Below are 17,640 nucleotides of genomic sequence, written 5' to 3'. Positions count from 1 at the left end.
TGTTTGAACAACCTGTGTTCTGTCTTCCTCATCTGCTCTTCTGGTCCTCAAATCTCTCTCTTGTCCTTCTGCACAGAGAACACCCCTCCCTCCAAATGAGAATCCCATTGTTCCCAGTAACTACATCTGTCATGAAGTCCAGGGTATCTAGATGCTGAACAGTTTTCTCCCTCAGATATATCTGTAGCTTTTCTTGATCCAGAAGTTATGAACTAAAGTGACTGCCACCAAAACACACATTTGATGTATGGTGGAGGAACATGGGCAGAAAGTCACAATAAAATTCTTATTTGGGAAATGGGAAACATTTGCAAATGGGAAACAAATTATCCTGAAAAAGCAGATATGGCTATATTAACATCAGACAAAAGACTTTAAGACAAAAAGCAACATGAGAGATAGAGGCAGTTACTACAATAACAGAAAATGGTCACTTTGCCAATGTGATGTAACATCACCAAACAGATATGAATCTAATAAAACAATCTCAAGATATATAAGGAAAGAGGAAGCAATTGCAAAAACATTTTCATATTGGAAGATTTCAGATACCTCTCAATTATTGATAGGTTAAGTAGACAAAACTTTATCAATGATACTGAATATTTCAAAAAAATTACACAATAAGAAGTTGACCCTATGGATATACAGTATACCAAAACCTACATCTAACATTGACAAGAATACATGTCCTTCTCAAGCACATATGATTTAAAAAAAAAAAAAAATCACATACCAGGACATAAAATAAGCCTTGACAAATTTCAATGAATATGTAATATGCAGACTACCTTGACTGAAAAGGCAATAAAGGTAGAATTTAATGACTGGATAAGTTAAAAATTTTTCTGTACATTTAGAAATTTAGAAACACATGGAAATAATACATAGTCTAAATATATGAGTCTAGAAAATAGAAAACAGCTAGAACTGAGTAATAAAGACTCAACAACACAACTGTGGGATGCAGTAAAAGCAGTACATTGAAGAACATTTATTGGCTTAAATTAAAGGAGGGGCACCCAGGTGGCTCAGTTGTTGAGCCTCCAACTTTGGCTCAGGTCATGATCTTGCATGAGTTCGAGCTCTGTGTCGGGCTCTGTGCTGACATCTCAGAACCTGGAGCCTGCTTCAGATTCTCCCTCCCTCTCTCCCTGCCCCTCCCCTACTCACGTCTGTCTGTCTGTCTCTCCCTCCCTCTCTCTCTCTCTCTCAGAAACAAACATTAAATTAATTAATAATTAAGGGGAAAAGGCAAAAAAGAGTCCAATTTAAGAAATTAAAAAAAGAATAAAACCAAAATAGTGTCAGTGAGCCAGATATTGTTATTCTAATATATCTCTATATTGTTTAGCCAGACTATTGAAGTGTGAGAAAGCCAGGCAACGCCTTTCAAGAGGGATTAAAGTGTAGCTAATTAACTTTAACAAGTTATAGTTGAATTATTTACCTTGTGAACTGCAAGGTCAGACAGTCCTCCTGAATTGCAGGAGAAAAACCCGAATGGCAAAGATTTCTTTATCATGCTGCTATGCGGGAGTCAACCACTAAATAAACATAAGAGAAAAGGGATTTTTCCACCAGATTTTTCTTGGACAGCCAAGTAAAAGCAAAATCTGGCAATAACCATTTTAAAATTCAGCTAATGTACTTAACTATTTTCTTATGTGTTTGGCACATAGTAAGTGGTCAAATCTACTAGAGTCCTATTACCTGACTCTACTTTCTCAAACTCAACATAGAATGGATTTAGAGCTTCTCAAGACACCTTTACAAAAGCATGATTCAGTTATCACATTGTACTTGCAAGAGTTTGGGCATCTCACTAATTGGCTGAAAGCTACTCAAAAAAAGTAATTATACTGTTTATCCCATTTAAAAAAAAACTGTGTTTATAGTGTCTATCTTTTAAGAAAATAGTAAGGACATAAATATGAATTATAAGTGCATAACCTCTAAGTACATAAATTTGAGTTAATTAGCAACTTTTGCTTGTTAAAATCTCTCTGAAGTTTTAACATTCTCATTTTCATTTTACTGAAACTAAAGTAATATACAATGATCTGTATCAAAATGATTAAAAATTTAGCTTAAATATTTCTTCTTCAATAAATTCTAAAAGTTAAAGGTCATTTTAAGCCCAGCGGAAGTCATTTTTACAGAAGATAAAGGAAAGAAGAAGAGGTAAATAATTTGCAAATAATTGTGTATTTGCCATACCTAGTGATTGGCTTTAATTTAGACATAATAAAAGTTTATATAATTTACTCTCATTCTTTAAATATTAGTAAATTTGGTCTATCCCATAATAAAGTGAAATTTTAATTTCAAAGTTCTTGCTAGGAGTGTTAAGGAGGAGATGTCGCTGTTTTTTGACAGCTAGATGCTCCCTACCAGTAATGGTCTGAACCAGGAAATCTCTTGTACTGATCTAAAGACAAAGTAGAGAATAAAATTCCCCTAGGTAATAATGTAAATCTCTATCTTCATTTGGTTAGGAAAAATCTCCAAAAATAGTATTACCTGAGAAAGATATTTCTCTTCCTTTCTGAGTATCATGGATGTGTCATCTCTGAAAATTAAATTAATGCTTATTGTAGAGAGATGTATATATTTATGTGTGTATGTTTGCTTACACTACTGGAAACACCACAAATCCACCAGGACTGTCAGTACCACACCTGGCTCTTTCTGCTACTATGGAGTACAAGAGATTATCCTAGTGAGAACTGAAATGTATGTCAATATGACTTAGTTGCTTTGTTTGAGGGGGAGACATTGCTCAGGAAATGATAAGACTAAAACAATAAATAATTTTGCTATTGGCTTCAGGAAATTCCTATAAATCACTTTATCAGAGATAACAGTCTGTAGACCTGAGTAAAGAGTTTATCAAACAATACTTATCACTTCAGAACCCTCAGCTCCCTGCATCCACCAATCTTATAGTGTATCATGAATATTGCCTAATCTTGTTTCCTTGCCTTGAACCATTTGAACCTAGACCCGAAAACCTTTTCAACTTCCCCCCACCCCGAGATACTACTAAGACTCTGCTTCCCTTACTACAGTGAATGAACTCAATTTGTCTTTATTAACAGGGTGTCTGATGATACTTTTGGGAATTCAACATCAGGCATCTTGCCAAAGCCCAACTAATGTTGTTTTATTTTCACGTAATCCTATGTACTGTTCTAATGAAGAAAAGAAAGGAAAAAAAAGGCCCAAGGTAGATATTATTTGCATGGTTAATAGTATTTGTTTTCCTAAAATGATAGGAAATTTTATTCTCCGAATATCTGATAAAGGAGCATCTCTCCTTTAGTGGTAGAACAGGGTGAACTTAAGATGGGGAACAAGGCTATGAATTGGCTTGCATCCATAAGTGGAAATGTCATGTTTCAGCCTTTTGCTTGGAATCTGGCAACGGTCATATTTAGAGTAGAGTTTTAAGCAGATTTTCCTACCATATTCTAACCTTTCCACTTATGACTGGACCCTCAGGCCATAGCCACACCCTGCCCTAACGGTGTTGTGGGGAACCCGGGGGACAGATAGTAAAGGGTAGTGTTGCCTCCCTCACACACTCTCCACTGAAGCCAAGGCAGCAATAACGTCGCTGCTTCCAAGGAGCAGGTGCCCAGGAGTGCAGTGATCAGAGGTCCCAGGAGAGCTAACTGGTGGGAGAAGTAGCTGCCATAGTGTGAACAGTTCAGAAAAGGATGACAGAGGACTCCTTCTGCCTTCTTAAATATACTAGGGACAGTGTTTTCACCAAAGGAGAAACAGAAATTTGGATTCGAGTTAGAAAGAGATAATTACAGTAGTTTCTTTTTCCTTTGGCCAGAAAAGAAGAAACGAAGTTACTGCGATCCCTGCTCTTAAAGTCTGAGTCCCCACAGTCTGTAGATGCCTGTAGGAGACCCAGCACTCACTCCCCTGCAGATAGAGTAAGGAGGTTGATGATCAGAGAAAGGATATCAAAAGGCTTCTGGATGGTTCTAGAGTGGTAACTAATGATAATTCATTAATCAGCTCCTCAGCCAGGGGCAGATAGACAGCTGCTATTGTGGTCAAAAATCCTTTCTCCTCCTGATAAGGTTAGAGCATGTGGGAAACATCACAGCAGCAGAACTTACTCCTTTTCTTCATCTCAAAGCAAGATGATAAATTATCCCAGAGAATTGTTCTCATTTTCTTCTAAGAATAGATGGGTATATAAAAATAAAGTATGAAATGCAGTACTATCAAGGAGATTATTCACACAAACCTGCCAGACCAGAAGTAACACTGACTAGGGAATGTGTACATAATAATACATAATTGTTGGTACCAAATTAATTATTCATTGTATGATAATCCTTGTTTCAGTAGTTATCTAAATGTTGATATCCTACATAGTGTCTTTTGTGACTGACTTATATTGGAAATGTAAGAGATTTAAGGAGAAGTTGTATTTTCCCTTGTTTTTCAGTTATAAGGTTAATCATATATTTTAAATGAGAAGTTGCATATGATATAATGAAGACAGTGCCAATCAGTGGATGAGGGAATCAAAGTCCCTGCCCTTACTCAGTAATAAATTCTTATGACCTTGGGAAAATCATTTAACTTCTGTGAACAATTATGCCCATTTCTGTAACACTCGAGGGTCTGATCTAGATCAGGGGTTGGTAAACTTTTTTTTTAAATAGTAATATTTTTTGTACTTTGCAGGCCATTTGGTCTCTGCTGCAACTTCTCAGCTCTGCTGCTGTAGTGCAAAGGCAGCCATAGACAAAATGTGTGAATGGGCATGACTAGATTCCAATACAACTTGATTTATGGATATTGGAATTTGAATTTCATGTATTTTTCTTATGTCTGTGAATAATATTCTCAGATTTTTTGCCACCTATTTAAAAGTGTAAAAACCATTTTTAGCTGATGGGCAGTACAAAAAAAAGTTACAGACTGGATTAGACCCATGGGTCCTGGCTTACTGACCCCTGATCTAGATTCATCTTAAGAATACAATTTCCTTTGGGTTTCTTGGGGCTTGAATGGAAAAGGTTTAAGAATTAAGGTGAGAATAAAGAAGCCTTTGGAGAAGTTGTAGAAAACAGCATGATGAAGTGATGTTTTGGGAAGGGTGTAGCAAGCAACTAGCTGAGGGCAGAGATAACAGAACAGTTATTGAGGGGAGGGATGACAGAGAAAGGAGTAACTCAAAACAGTAAACTTGCCTGACGGGTGACCAGAATATCTCAGTGGAATACCTCTGGCTTCAATTGAAACAGGAACAAACCCAGAAAAAAAAATTGGGGGTAAGTAGAAATGACAATAGACAGTACACTATATTTGTATGTACATGTATTTGCATGTGTTAGCAGTCATTAATACACAGAGCTGTACAAAAACATTGTAAGTAAGTATGGGGAACACGAAACATACCTAATATGTACCAGCAAAGAGGAACAAGGACTTGAACATAAGATGAGTAAAAATAAAACTATTTTAAGGGAACTTATAAATGTGCTGTGATTGTGCTGTGATTTAATTTGCTTAAGAAATAAGTTATGTGGCAATAAGGAGTGTGGCGTGAGCAGACTGACACATTGTATAATGATTTCTGCATATATCAACAGGAGGCAAGAAAAAATACTACTACTTAAATGGGTAACACCAAAGCAGACACTGATTTCATCTACTGGCTATAAAGGAGTTGACTACTATTATCACTATCTGAAGAAGTTACTGCAGTATGTGTTAAATACCATATGAATTTTTTTTTATAAACTTACTAGCATGGCTTGGATCTGGGACTTGCCTTATTAATCCTGGCCAATGACTTAAAGTCAGTGTAGATACAGATATTTATTTATTTTTATATCCACTGGTAATCTGATGACATTCCAAACAGGTGTCTTGTTTTGGCCACATATGAAAATAAACTGTATCACAAAGGACTGAAATAATTCTAACTAATTTAACAAAACTGTATTCACTATGACATTATGTTAAGAATGAAGAAAATATAAGCATATTAAAAAGATTTTTATAAAAGTATTTCATAAATAAAAGTAATAAAGAGCACCAGAGTCTATACCCTGAAGGGAGTTGTTTGAAGTAATAAATAAGTAAGACTTAACTACGTGCTGATTCAATGAAGAGATATTAACAATCTTCATGAGAGTCATAAACATTAATTTAACTCCCCCTTTACTCATAAAATTTACTCAGATATGTAATAAGAATTAATAAGATGTCATTAAAAACTAAATTTTTACAACTTCACAGGGAAAATTGCTGACAATAGCTTTGTCTTAATGTAGGAATATTTTTAATGGACTCAAAATTATTCATCAAGGAGAAAAGTCACTGACTAGACAATAACAGGTACTGTATTAAGTAAATGCATTTTCCCATTTTAGATCTCTGCTAATAAGATTTAGTGGTATGATACACTGGGTCTCTTTGGCTCTTATTCTTACCTCAGCCTCATCTGGATTTAAAATGTATGGGAGCTCAATTATGGGAATGCTTGCCAAGGTACACCTTGTTCTTTAGCATCAACTGAGTGAAGGAGCACCTATTAAGCTGTTGAGACATTGTATTTATATATACTTTGCATATATAAATATTTGTTTATACCCTTATATATATTTCAATATGCTATATTGAAATCATTAAGTTCTCTGCCTGTGGTTTCTGTTACAACAATGGGATGACCCTGGAATTCTTGCTACTCTGTAATATGATATTAATTATGTCTGTTCAACAGACAGAAACCTATTTTAAGTTTCTAAGTTGTTCCTCTTCTCATCTAGTAGAGATACCTATTTCAGGTATTGATCATTCCTGTGATATATGATGAAAAGACATTTCATTTAGAGGAGAATGATTTGCAGCATCTTAGTCCTTAAAACATCTGTCATAAGCTTTCTATAGTTTTCAGCATACAGATCTTTTACGTCTTTGGTCAGGTTTATTCCTAGGTATTTTATGATTCTTGGTGCAATTGTGAATGGGATCAGTTTCTTTATTTGTCTTTCTGTTGCTTCATTATTAGTGTATAAGAATGGAACTGATTTCTGTGCATTGATTTTGTATCCTGCGACTTTGCTGAATTCATGTATCAGTTCTAGCAGACTTTTGGTGGAGTCTATCGGGTTTTCCATGTATAATATCATGTCATCTGCAAAAAGTGAAAGCTTAACTTCATCTTTGCCAATTTGGATGCCTTTGATTTCCTTTTGTTGTTTGATTGCTGATGCTAGAACTTCCAACACTATGTTAAACAACAGCGGTGAGTGGACATCCCTGTCGTGTTCCTGATCTCAGGGAAAAAGCTCTCAGTTTTTCCCCATTGAGGATATTAGCAGTGGGCTTCATAAATGACTTTTATGATGTTTAAGTATGTTCCTTCTATCCCGACTTTCTCAAGGGTTTTATTAAGAAAGGATGCTGAATTTTGTCAAATGCTTTTTCTGAATCGATTGACAGGATCATATTTTCTTTTATTAATGTGATGTATCACATTGATTGATTTGTGAATATTGAACCAGCGCTGCATCCCAGGAATGAATCCCACTTGATCATGGTGAATAATTCTTTTTATATGCTGTTGAATTCAATTTGCTAGTATCTTATTGAGAATTTTTGCATCCATATTCATCAGGGATATTGGCCTATAGTTCTCTTTTTTTTGCTGGGTCTCTGTCTAGTTTAGGTATCAAAGTAATGCTGGATTCATAGAATGAGTCTGGAAGTTTTCCTTCCCTTTCTATTTTTTTGGAACAGCTTGAGAAGGATAGGTATTATCTCCGCTTTAAATGTCTGGTAGAATTCCCCAGGGAAGCCATCTGGTCCTGGACTCATTTTTGGGGAGATTTGTGATAACTGATTGAATTTCTTCTCTGGTTATGGGTCTGTACAAGTATTCTATTTCTTCCTGTTTGAGTTTTGGAAGTGTGTGGGTGTTTAGGAATTGGTCCATTTCTTCCAGGTTGTCCAGTTTGTTGGCATATAATTTTTCATAGTATTCCCTGATAATTGCTTGTATTTCTGAGGGGTTGGTTGTAATAATTCCACTTTCATTCATGACTTTATCTATTTGGGTCATCTCCCTTTTCTTTTTGAGAAGCCTGGCTAGAGGTTTATCAATTTTGTTTATTTTTTCAAAAAACCAACTCTTGGTTTCATTGATCTGCTCTACAGTTTTTTTAGATTCTATATTGTTTATTTCTGCTCTGATCTTTATTATTTCTCCTCTTCTGCTGGGTTTGGGGTGTCTTTGTGTTCTGCTTCTATTTCCTTTAGGTGTGCTGTTAGATTTTGTATTTGGGATTTTTCTTGTTTCTTGAGATAGGCCTGGCTTGCAATGTATTTTCCTCTCAGGACTGCCTTCGCTGCATCCCAAAGCATTTGGATTGTATTTTCATCTTCATTTGTTTCCACATATTTTTTAATTTCTTCCCTAATTGCCTCGTTGACCCATTCATTCTTTGGTAGGGTGTTCTTTAACCTCCATGCTTTTGGAGGTTTTCCACACTTTTTCCTGTGGTTGATTTCAAGTTTCATAGCATTGTGGTCTGAAAGTGTGCATGGTATGATCTCGATTCTTTTATACTTAGGAAGGGCTGTTTTGTGACTCAGTATGTGATCTATCTTGGAGAATGTTCCATGATGTAAAGAAATGGAAAACATTCTGTGCTCATGGATTGGAAGAATTAATATTGTTAAAACTTTCAATACTACCCAAAGCTATCTACACATTCAATGCAATCCCAATCAGAATTGCACCAGCATTCTTCTTGAAGCTAGAACAAGCAATCCTAAAATTTGTATGGAACCACAAAAGACCCCGAATAGCCAAAGTAATTTTGAAGAAGACCAAAGCGGGAGGCATCACAATCCCAGACTTTAGCCTCTACTACAAGGCTGTCATCATCAAGACAGCATGGTATTGGCACAAAACCAGACACCTAGACCAATGGAATAGAATAGAAACCCCAGAACTAGACCCACAAACATATGGCCAACTCATCTTTGACAAAGCAGGAAAGAATATCCAATGGAAAAAAGACAGTCTCTTTAACAAATGGTGCTGGGAGAACTGGACAGCAGCATGCAGAAGATTGAAACTAGACCACTTTCTCACACCATTCACAAAAATAAACTCAAAATGGTTAAAGGACCTGAATGTGAGACAGGAAACCATCAAAACCCTAGAGGAGAATGCAGGAAAAGACCTCTCTGACCTCAGCCGCAGCAATTTCTTACTTGACACATCCCCAAAGGCAAGGGAATTAAAAGCAAAACTGAACTACTGGGACCTTATGAAGATAAAAAGCTTCTACACAGCAAAGGAAACAACCAACAAAACTAAAAGGCAACCAACATAATGGGAAAAGATATTTGCAAATGACATATCAGACAAAGGGCTAGTATCCAAAATCTATAAAGAGCTCACCAAACTCCACACCCAAAAAACAAATAACCCAGTGAAGAAATGGGCAGAAAACATGAATAGACACTTCTCTAAAGAAGACATCCAAATGGCCAACAGGCACATGAAAAGATGTTCAGCGTCGCTCCTTATCAGGGAAATACAAATCAAAACCACACTCAGGTATCACCTCATGCCAGTCAGAGTGGCCAAAATGAACAAATCAGGAGACTATAGATGCTGGAGAGGATGTGGAGATACGGGAACCCTCTTGCACTGTTGGTGGGAATGCAAATTGGTGCAGCCGCTCTGGAAAGCAGTGTGGAGGTTCCTCAGAAAATTAAAAATAGACCTACCCTATGACCCAGCAATAGCACTGCTAGGAATTTACCCAAAGGATACAGGAGCACTGATGCATAGGGGCACTTGTACCCCAATGTTTATAGTAGCACTCTCAACAGTAGCCAAATTATGGAAAGAGCCGAAATGTCCATCAACTGATGAATGGATAAAGAAATTGTGGTTTATATACACAATGGAGTACTACGTGGCAATGAGAAAGAATGAAATATGGCCCTTTGTAGCAACATGGATGGAACTGGAGAGTGTGATGCTAAGTGAAATAAGCCATACAGAGAAAGACAGATACCATATGGTTTCACTCTTATGTGGATCCTGAGAAACTTAACAGAAACCCATGGGGGAAGGGAAGGAAAAAAAAAAAAAGAGGTTAGAGTGGGAGAGAGCCAAAGCATAAGAGACTCTTAAAAACTGAGAACAAACTGAGGGTTGATGGGGGGTGGGAGGGATGGGAGGGTGTGTGATGGGTATTGAGGAGGGCACCTTTTGGGATGAGTACTGGGTGTTGTATGGAAACCAATTTGACAATAAACTTCATATATTGGAAAAAAAATAATATCTGCATTTAAAATAAGCTTGGTTTATTATAATGCAGAACCTCAAATGTTTACTCAAACTTATCTTTGTATTATATGTTTTCCAATATGTGATCTAAAAAGCGGTTCAAATAAAGTTCAACAGAAAGCTACTTTAGGGAACAAATCCAACTATATTACAGGTTAAATTAATAGATATTACAGAAATTATAAATCTGTTTGATTATATCTTGCTTTCTTTTAATTCAGATTTTAAATAAGAAAAACATGTAACATTATTTTTAGTCACTGTCGATGCAGTGATGCAGGAGGCATTGAAACAAAGCTAGAAAGTCTTATTTGGCAGGCTCTAAGATAGAGTTGGAGGTACAACTTCATGGGGCAAAAGATTATAGCAGAGACAAACAATAGACACCCCGGAGAAAAAGATGGGAAGAGAACGTCTTTGGGAAATTAGGGCACCCCAAAATACATAATTTTTTTTTTATTTTTTTTCAACTTTTTTTTTTATTTATTTTTGGGACAGAGAGAGACAGAGCATGAACGGGGGAGGGGCAGAGAGAGAGGGAGACACAGAATCGGAAATAGGCTCCAGGCTCTGAGCCATCAGCCCAGAGCCCGACGCGGGGCTCGAACTCCCGGACCGCGAGATCGTGACCTGGCTGAAGTCGGACGCTTAACCGACTGCGCCACCCAGGCGCCCCCATAATTTTATTATGTAATTTAGCAGGCCTCACACAGGTCCAGGGTAAGATGCATGCTCAGAAAAGATCTGAGAACACCCTAAGTAAACTTGTACCTTGGACTGATGTTTACTCAGCACAAGCAAGAAATGAAGGCGAAGGCAGAGTTATATGTGGGCTGGAGAAGCTTTAAGGAGTGCCACAACATAGAGCCAATCTGCAGAGACTGGGGAAGTTGTGTTTTTTATGTTTTTTGTTTTTGTTTTTGTTGTTAGGGGGGATTTGTTTCCTTTCCTTTCTCTGTCTTTTTTTCCCCCTTCTCTTCCCTTCCCTTCTCTTCCCTTCCCTTCCCTTCTTTCCCACCCTTTCCTTCCCCTTCCCTTTCCCTTAGAGTCTTTTTTTTGTGTGTGTATGAGAATGGGGATACAGGCATCCAACAAAACTTCTGTCAAAACACTAGCTGACTACAAGTTTAAGGAACAGAAACTTCAGAGACCATATGGGATAAAAAACAGTTTAAAAAACAAAACTATTTTGAGGGGCACCTGGGTGGCTCAGTTGGTTAAGCCTCCAACTTTGGCTCAGGTCATGATCTCTGGGTTGGTGGGTTCGAGCCCCACATTGGGCTCTGTGCTGACAGCTTAGAGCCTGGAGCCTGCTTCCAATTATGTGTCTCCCTCTCTCTTTACCCCTTCCTTGCTCATGCTCTCTCTCTCAAAAATAAATATTTAAAAAACCTAAAGAAACAACTATTTTACAAAAATAGCTCAGAAAATTCACTAAGTAAACAACTACAATCTGAAGGAAACAATGAAAATAAAAAACCCTGAGGGGGATGGAAAATATGGGTTTCATATTTACCACGTTACATATTCAAATGTTCAGCTTTCAACAATAACAACAACAACAGAAATTGTGAAGCATACAAAGAAACAAGGAAGTATGTACCATCTGTAGGAAAAATTACCAGAATGATCATAGAGGAAGCACAGAATTAAAATTATTAGAAAATGCTTTAAATCAACAGTCTTAAAGATGCTCAAATTGCTGAAGGAAGCTGTGAGATCAATGAAACCAGGAGAAAGACTCAACAAAAAAGATTATCAATATAGAAATTATAAAATGAACCAAACAAATTCTGGAGCTTACAGCACAGTAAGCTTACAGCACACTATAATAAAAATTCATCAGTGTTTCAATAGCTCATTTGAATAGGCAGAGGGGAAGAAAATCAATGAACTTAAAGGTAGGCCAACTGCAATTATCTGAGGAATAGAAAGAAAAGAGAAAAAGAATGAAGAAAAATGCACATTAAGAATTATGTGACATCAAGCTTACCAACATACACATAATGGGCAAGCCAGAGGGCAGGAGATAGAGAATAGATCAGAAAGAGTATTTAAAGAACTAATGGTTGAAAAGTTCCCAAATTTGATAAAAGAAATGGATCTACATATTCAAGAAGCTCAGCAAATCTAAGACAGATAAATGCAGAGATCTGCACTGAAATAAATTATAACCAGTGTCAAAAGATCAAGATTAAGAAAAAATTAAAAAAATTTTTAATGTTTATTTATTTTTGAGAGAGAGAGAGAGAGAGAGAGAGAGAGAGAGAGAGAGAGAAACAGAGTGCAAGCAAGGAAAGGAGGGCAGAGAGAGGGGGGAGACACAGGATCAGAAACAGGCTCCAGGCTCTGTGCTTAACAATGCAGATGAGGCGGGGCTCAAACTCAAGAACTGAGAGATCATGATCTGAGCTGAAGTTGGAGGCTTAATTGACTGAGACACCCAGGTGCCCCAAAGAAAATAATTTTGAAACGAGCAGAAGAAACATCTCATCATAAATAAGGAATTCTTCATAAGATTAACAGATAAATACAAATAGAGAACAGAAAAACAGCAAAGAGAACCAACATCCAAATCTTGGTGTTTTGAAAAGATCAACAAAATTGACAAAATGTAGCTAAATTGACAAAGAGAGAAGAATCAAATTATTAAAATCAGATATGAAAGTAGGGGTATTGCCACTGATCATACAGGAGTAAGAATTATAAGAGAATATTATGAACATTTGTATGCCAACAAATGAGATAGCCTTGATGAAATGGACAAAGTTTTACAAACATACAAACCGTCAAAAGTGATACAAATGTAAACACTCAATAACAAATAACAAGAATCAGTGATCAAAAAACTTTCCAACAAAAAAACCCCAGGACCAGATAGAGTTTACTAGTGAAGCTACCAATCATTTAAAAAATTAACAATAGTCCTACCCAATGTTTTGTAAAAAGAGAAGAGAGAATATGTCCTAACTCATTTTGTGAGGCCAGCATTACCCTGACACTAAAGCCAGGCAAAGACACCATAAGGAAAGAAAAACTACAGACAAATACCTGTTATGAATATTCATAATAGGATTCATAAAATACTATTCTCAACAAAATACTAGCAAACTGAGCAAACTGAATCCAACAGCATTGTTAAAAGCATTATGTAATATGACCAAGCGGGATTTTATCTCAGAAAAGCAAGAGTAGTTCAACATGAAAAATCAACCAATGCAAGCATCAATATTAATATAATGAAGAAAAAACAACATTATCATCTTGATGCAGAAAAAGCACTTGATAGAATCCAACAGTCCTTTCAAAATAAAATACACTTAAGCAAGAGTAAAAAGGAGCTTTCTCAAGATGTTAAAGGACATCATTTATGAAAAGCACACAGCTAACATCATACTTACTGATGAAAGACCAAGAGTCTTCCCACTAAGATCAAGAACAAGACAAGTATGCCTGCTTTTACCACTTCTATTCAAAATTGTACTACAAGTTCTAATCAGACTAATCATGTAAGAAAAGGAAATAAAAGGTAGCCAAATTGGTGTAACTATCTCTATTCACAGATAACATAATCTTATACATAGCATATTCTAAAGAATCCACATAAATGTGTAAACACAAAAACTGTTAGAGTTTATAAGTGAACTTACTAAAGTTGCTCCAAGTTATTTGTATTTCTATAAACTAGTAATGAACAATCTTAATGTAAATTTTAAAAACAATTCCATTTCCAATAGCACAAAAAATAATAAAATATCTAGGGATAAATTTCACTAAGCAAGTACAAGTCTTGTACACTGAAAATTATAAAACATTGCTGAAAAAAAATTAAAGACATGGACAATAAATAAATAAATAAACAAACAAATAAATGGACCCCTGTGTGCTTGGACTATAAGAGCTAATATTGTTAATATGGTAATATTTCCTAAGCAACCTATAGATTCCATGCAATCCTTGTTAAAATACCAGTGGCTTTTCTTTACAGAAATGGAAAAGCTTATCCTCAAATTTCTATAGAAGTGCAAGGGGCTTTATATAGCCAAAACCATCTTAAAAAAGAAAAAAGTTGGGGGGGGGGGTCACACTTCTGATTTCAAAACTTACTACAAAGCTACAGTGATCAAAACAGTGTGGTACTCACACATGGGTAAGCATAGACCAGTAGAATAGAATTGAGAGCCCAGAAATTACTATGACCAACTGATTTTTGACAAGTGTGTAAATGGGGAACTAATAGTCTCTTTAACAAGTACTGCTGGGACAACTGGATATCCACTTGCAAAAGAATTAAGTTGGACCACTACTCACAACATATACAAAAATTAACTGAAAACTTATCACTGCCTAAATAGAAGAACTAAAATTATAACACTCTTAAAATAAGACACAAGGGTAAATCTTCATGACCTGGGATTTGGCAGTAGGTTTTGGATATGACAAAAGAAGCAAACAAACAAAAATAGATAAGCTGCACTTCAACAAAATTAGAAACTTTTGTACATCAAAGGATATTATCAATAGAGTGAAAAGACAACACACTGAGTGGAAGAAAATATTTGAAAATCATATATCTAATAGGGATCTAAGATTCAGAAAAAGAACTCTTACAACTCAACAACAAAATACAGCCTAATTTAAAAATAGACAAAAGATGTGAATAAACATTTCTCCCAAGAAGAAACACAAATGGCCAAGCAACACATGAAAAGATGCCCAACATCATTAGCCATTAGGTAAATGCAAATCGAAACCACAATGAGATAACTTCTGTGAATGGCTATTACTCAACAAAACAGAAAATAAAAAAAATGTTTAAGCCTGTAAATAAATTGGAATTCTTTTATATTATTGGCAGGAATGTAAAAGGCATAGCCAATGTAGAAAATTGTTTAGTGCTTCTTCAAAAAGATAAACATGAATTACCATATGACCCAGCAATTCTACTCCCAGGCATACACCCCAAAGAACTAAAATATACATTTATTCACAACAGCATTATTCACAATAGCTAAAAGATGGCAACAACTCAAATGTGCATCAACTCATGAATGGATGAATACATTATGTGATATATACATAAAACAGAATATTATTCAGCCATTAAAAAGGAATGGAACACTAACATGATAAAACATGGATGAAGCATAAAAATGTTATGCTAAACAAAAGAAGCCAGACACAGAGGTCACACATTGTATCATTTTATTTATATGAAATATCCAGAATAGGTAAGTCCACAGAGACAGAAAGCAGAATGGTGGTTGCCAGGGTCTTTGGGAGAAGGAGGGATGGGGGAATGACTGCTTTATAGGTACAGGGGTTTCTTTTGGAGTGAAACAACTATTTTTTAATTTGAGAGAGGTGGTTGACCAACAACACTAATAAAATACATTAAATGCCACTGAACTCTGTGGTTCAAAATGGTTCATTTTATGTTATAGGAATTTCACCTCAACAACAAAAAAGTTTAAAAATATCAATGAAACACATCCTTATCTTAAGTTATACAAATAGAAATATAAAACCAACAATAGTAGAGTAAATGAACAAAGTCACAAATGATTTCTTTAAATAATTAATAAAATTAATGATCTCCAACAGGGACTGATCAAGAAATAAAAAGTAGGAAAAAATTACCTATACAGGAATGAAAGAGGTGACATCATTACAGAGCTCAGAGCTCAGAGACAGAGCTCAGAAGATAAGGGAATATTATAAAGAATTTTTTGCCAATAAATGTAATTTAACTGGAATGAAGAAGTTCCTTGACAAATACAATTTACCAAACCAAACAAAAGCAGAAATAGAAAATCTGAATAGCTCTGTATCTTTTAAAGAAATTGAATCCCACAAAGAAAACACTAGCTCATATGGCTTCATTGCTGAAATCTATAAATCATTTAAGGAAGAAATAATGGCTAATGCTACTTTTTTTACAAAGTGGAAGAACAGATCCCATATTCCCACCCTTTTTTTAAAAAAATGAGGATGGATGGGGTGCATGGGTAGCTCAGTTGGTTATGCATCTGACTTCTGCTCAGGTCATGATCTCACAGTTCATGAGTTCAAGCCCCACATCAGGTTCTGTGCTGTCAGTGCAGAGCCCGCTTTTGATCCTCTGTCTCACTCTCTCTCTGCTCCTCCCTCACTGTGCATGTGCTCTCTCTCTCCCTCTCTCTCTCTCTCCCCACACCCCCTTTCAAAAATAAATAAACATTTAAAAATAAAAATAAAAATGAGGATGGCATAACCTGCTAAAATGTGACAGAGATATTACAAGAAAAATTATAGACCACTTTGGCTGCTTGTAAAATGAAGAGGTTGCAGTTTTACACCTGTTTGCTTTTGATAGATTTTTTTTATTTAAAAAATTTTCTTAATATGAAATTTATTGTCAAATTGGTTTCCATACAACACCCAGTGCTCATCCCTACAGGTGCCCTCCTCAATACCCATCACCCGCCCTCCCCTCCCTCCCACCGCCCCCCCCATCAACCCTCATTTTGTTATCAGTTTTTAAGAGACTCTTATGGTTTGCCTCCCTCCCTATCTAACCTTTTGTTTTTCCTTCCCCTCCCCCATGGTCTTCTGTTAAGTTTCTCAGGATCCACATAAGAGTGAAAACATATGGTATCTGTCTTTCTCTGTATGACTTATTTCACTTAGCATAACACTCTCCAGTTCCTTCCACGTTGCTACAAAAGGCCAGATTTCATTCTTTCTCATTGTCAAGTAGTATTCCATTGTGTATATAAACCACAATTTCTTTATCCATTCGTCAGTTGATAGACATTTGGGCTCTTTCCATAATTTGGCTATTGTTGAAAGTGCTACTATAAACATTGGGGTACAAGTACCCCTATGCATCAGTACTCCTGTATCCCTTGGGTAAATTCCTAGCAGTGCTATTGCTGGGTCATAGGGTAGGTCTATTTTTAATTTTTTGAGGAACCTCCACACTGTTTTCCAGAGCGGCTGTACCAGTTTGCATTCCCACCAACAGTGCAAGAGGGTTCCCATTTCTCCACATCTTCTCCAGCATCTATAGTCTCCTGATTTTTTCATCTTAGCCACTCTGTCATGAGGTAATATATCTCAGTGTGGTTTTGATTTGTATTTCCCTGATGAGGAATGACGTTGAGCATCTTTTCATGTGCCTGTTGGCCATCTGGATGTCTTCTTTAGAGAAGTGTCTATTCATGTTTTCTGCCCATTTCTTCACTAGATTATGGTTTTTCAGGTGTGGAGTTTGGTGAGCTCTTTATAGATTTTGGATACTAGCC

Source organism: Acinonyx jubatus, chromosome B1, assembly GCF_027475565.1.
Source record: "Acinonyx jubatus isolate Ajub_Pintada_27869175 chromosome B1, VMU_Ajub_asm_v1.0, whole genome shotgun sequence".
Classification (NCBI taxonomy): Eukaryota; Metazoa; Chordata; class Mammalia; order Carnivora; family Felidae; genus Acinonyx; species Acinonyx jubatus.
This window is presented reverse-complemented; position numbering follows the sequence as displayed.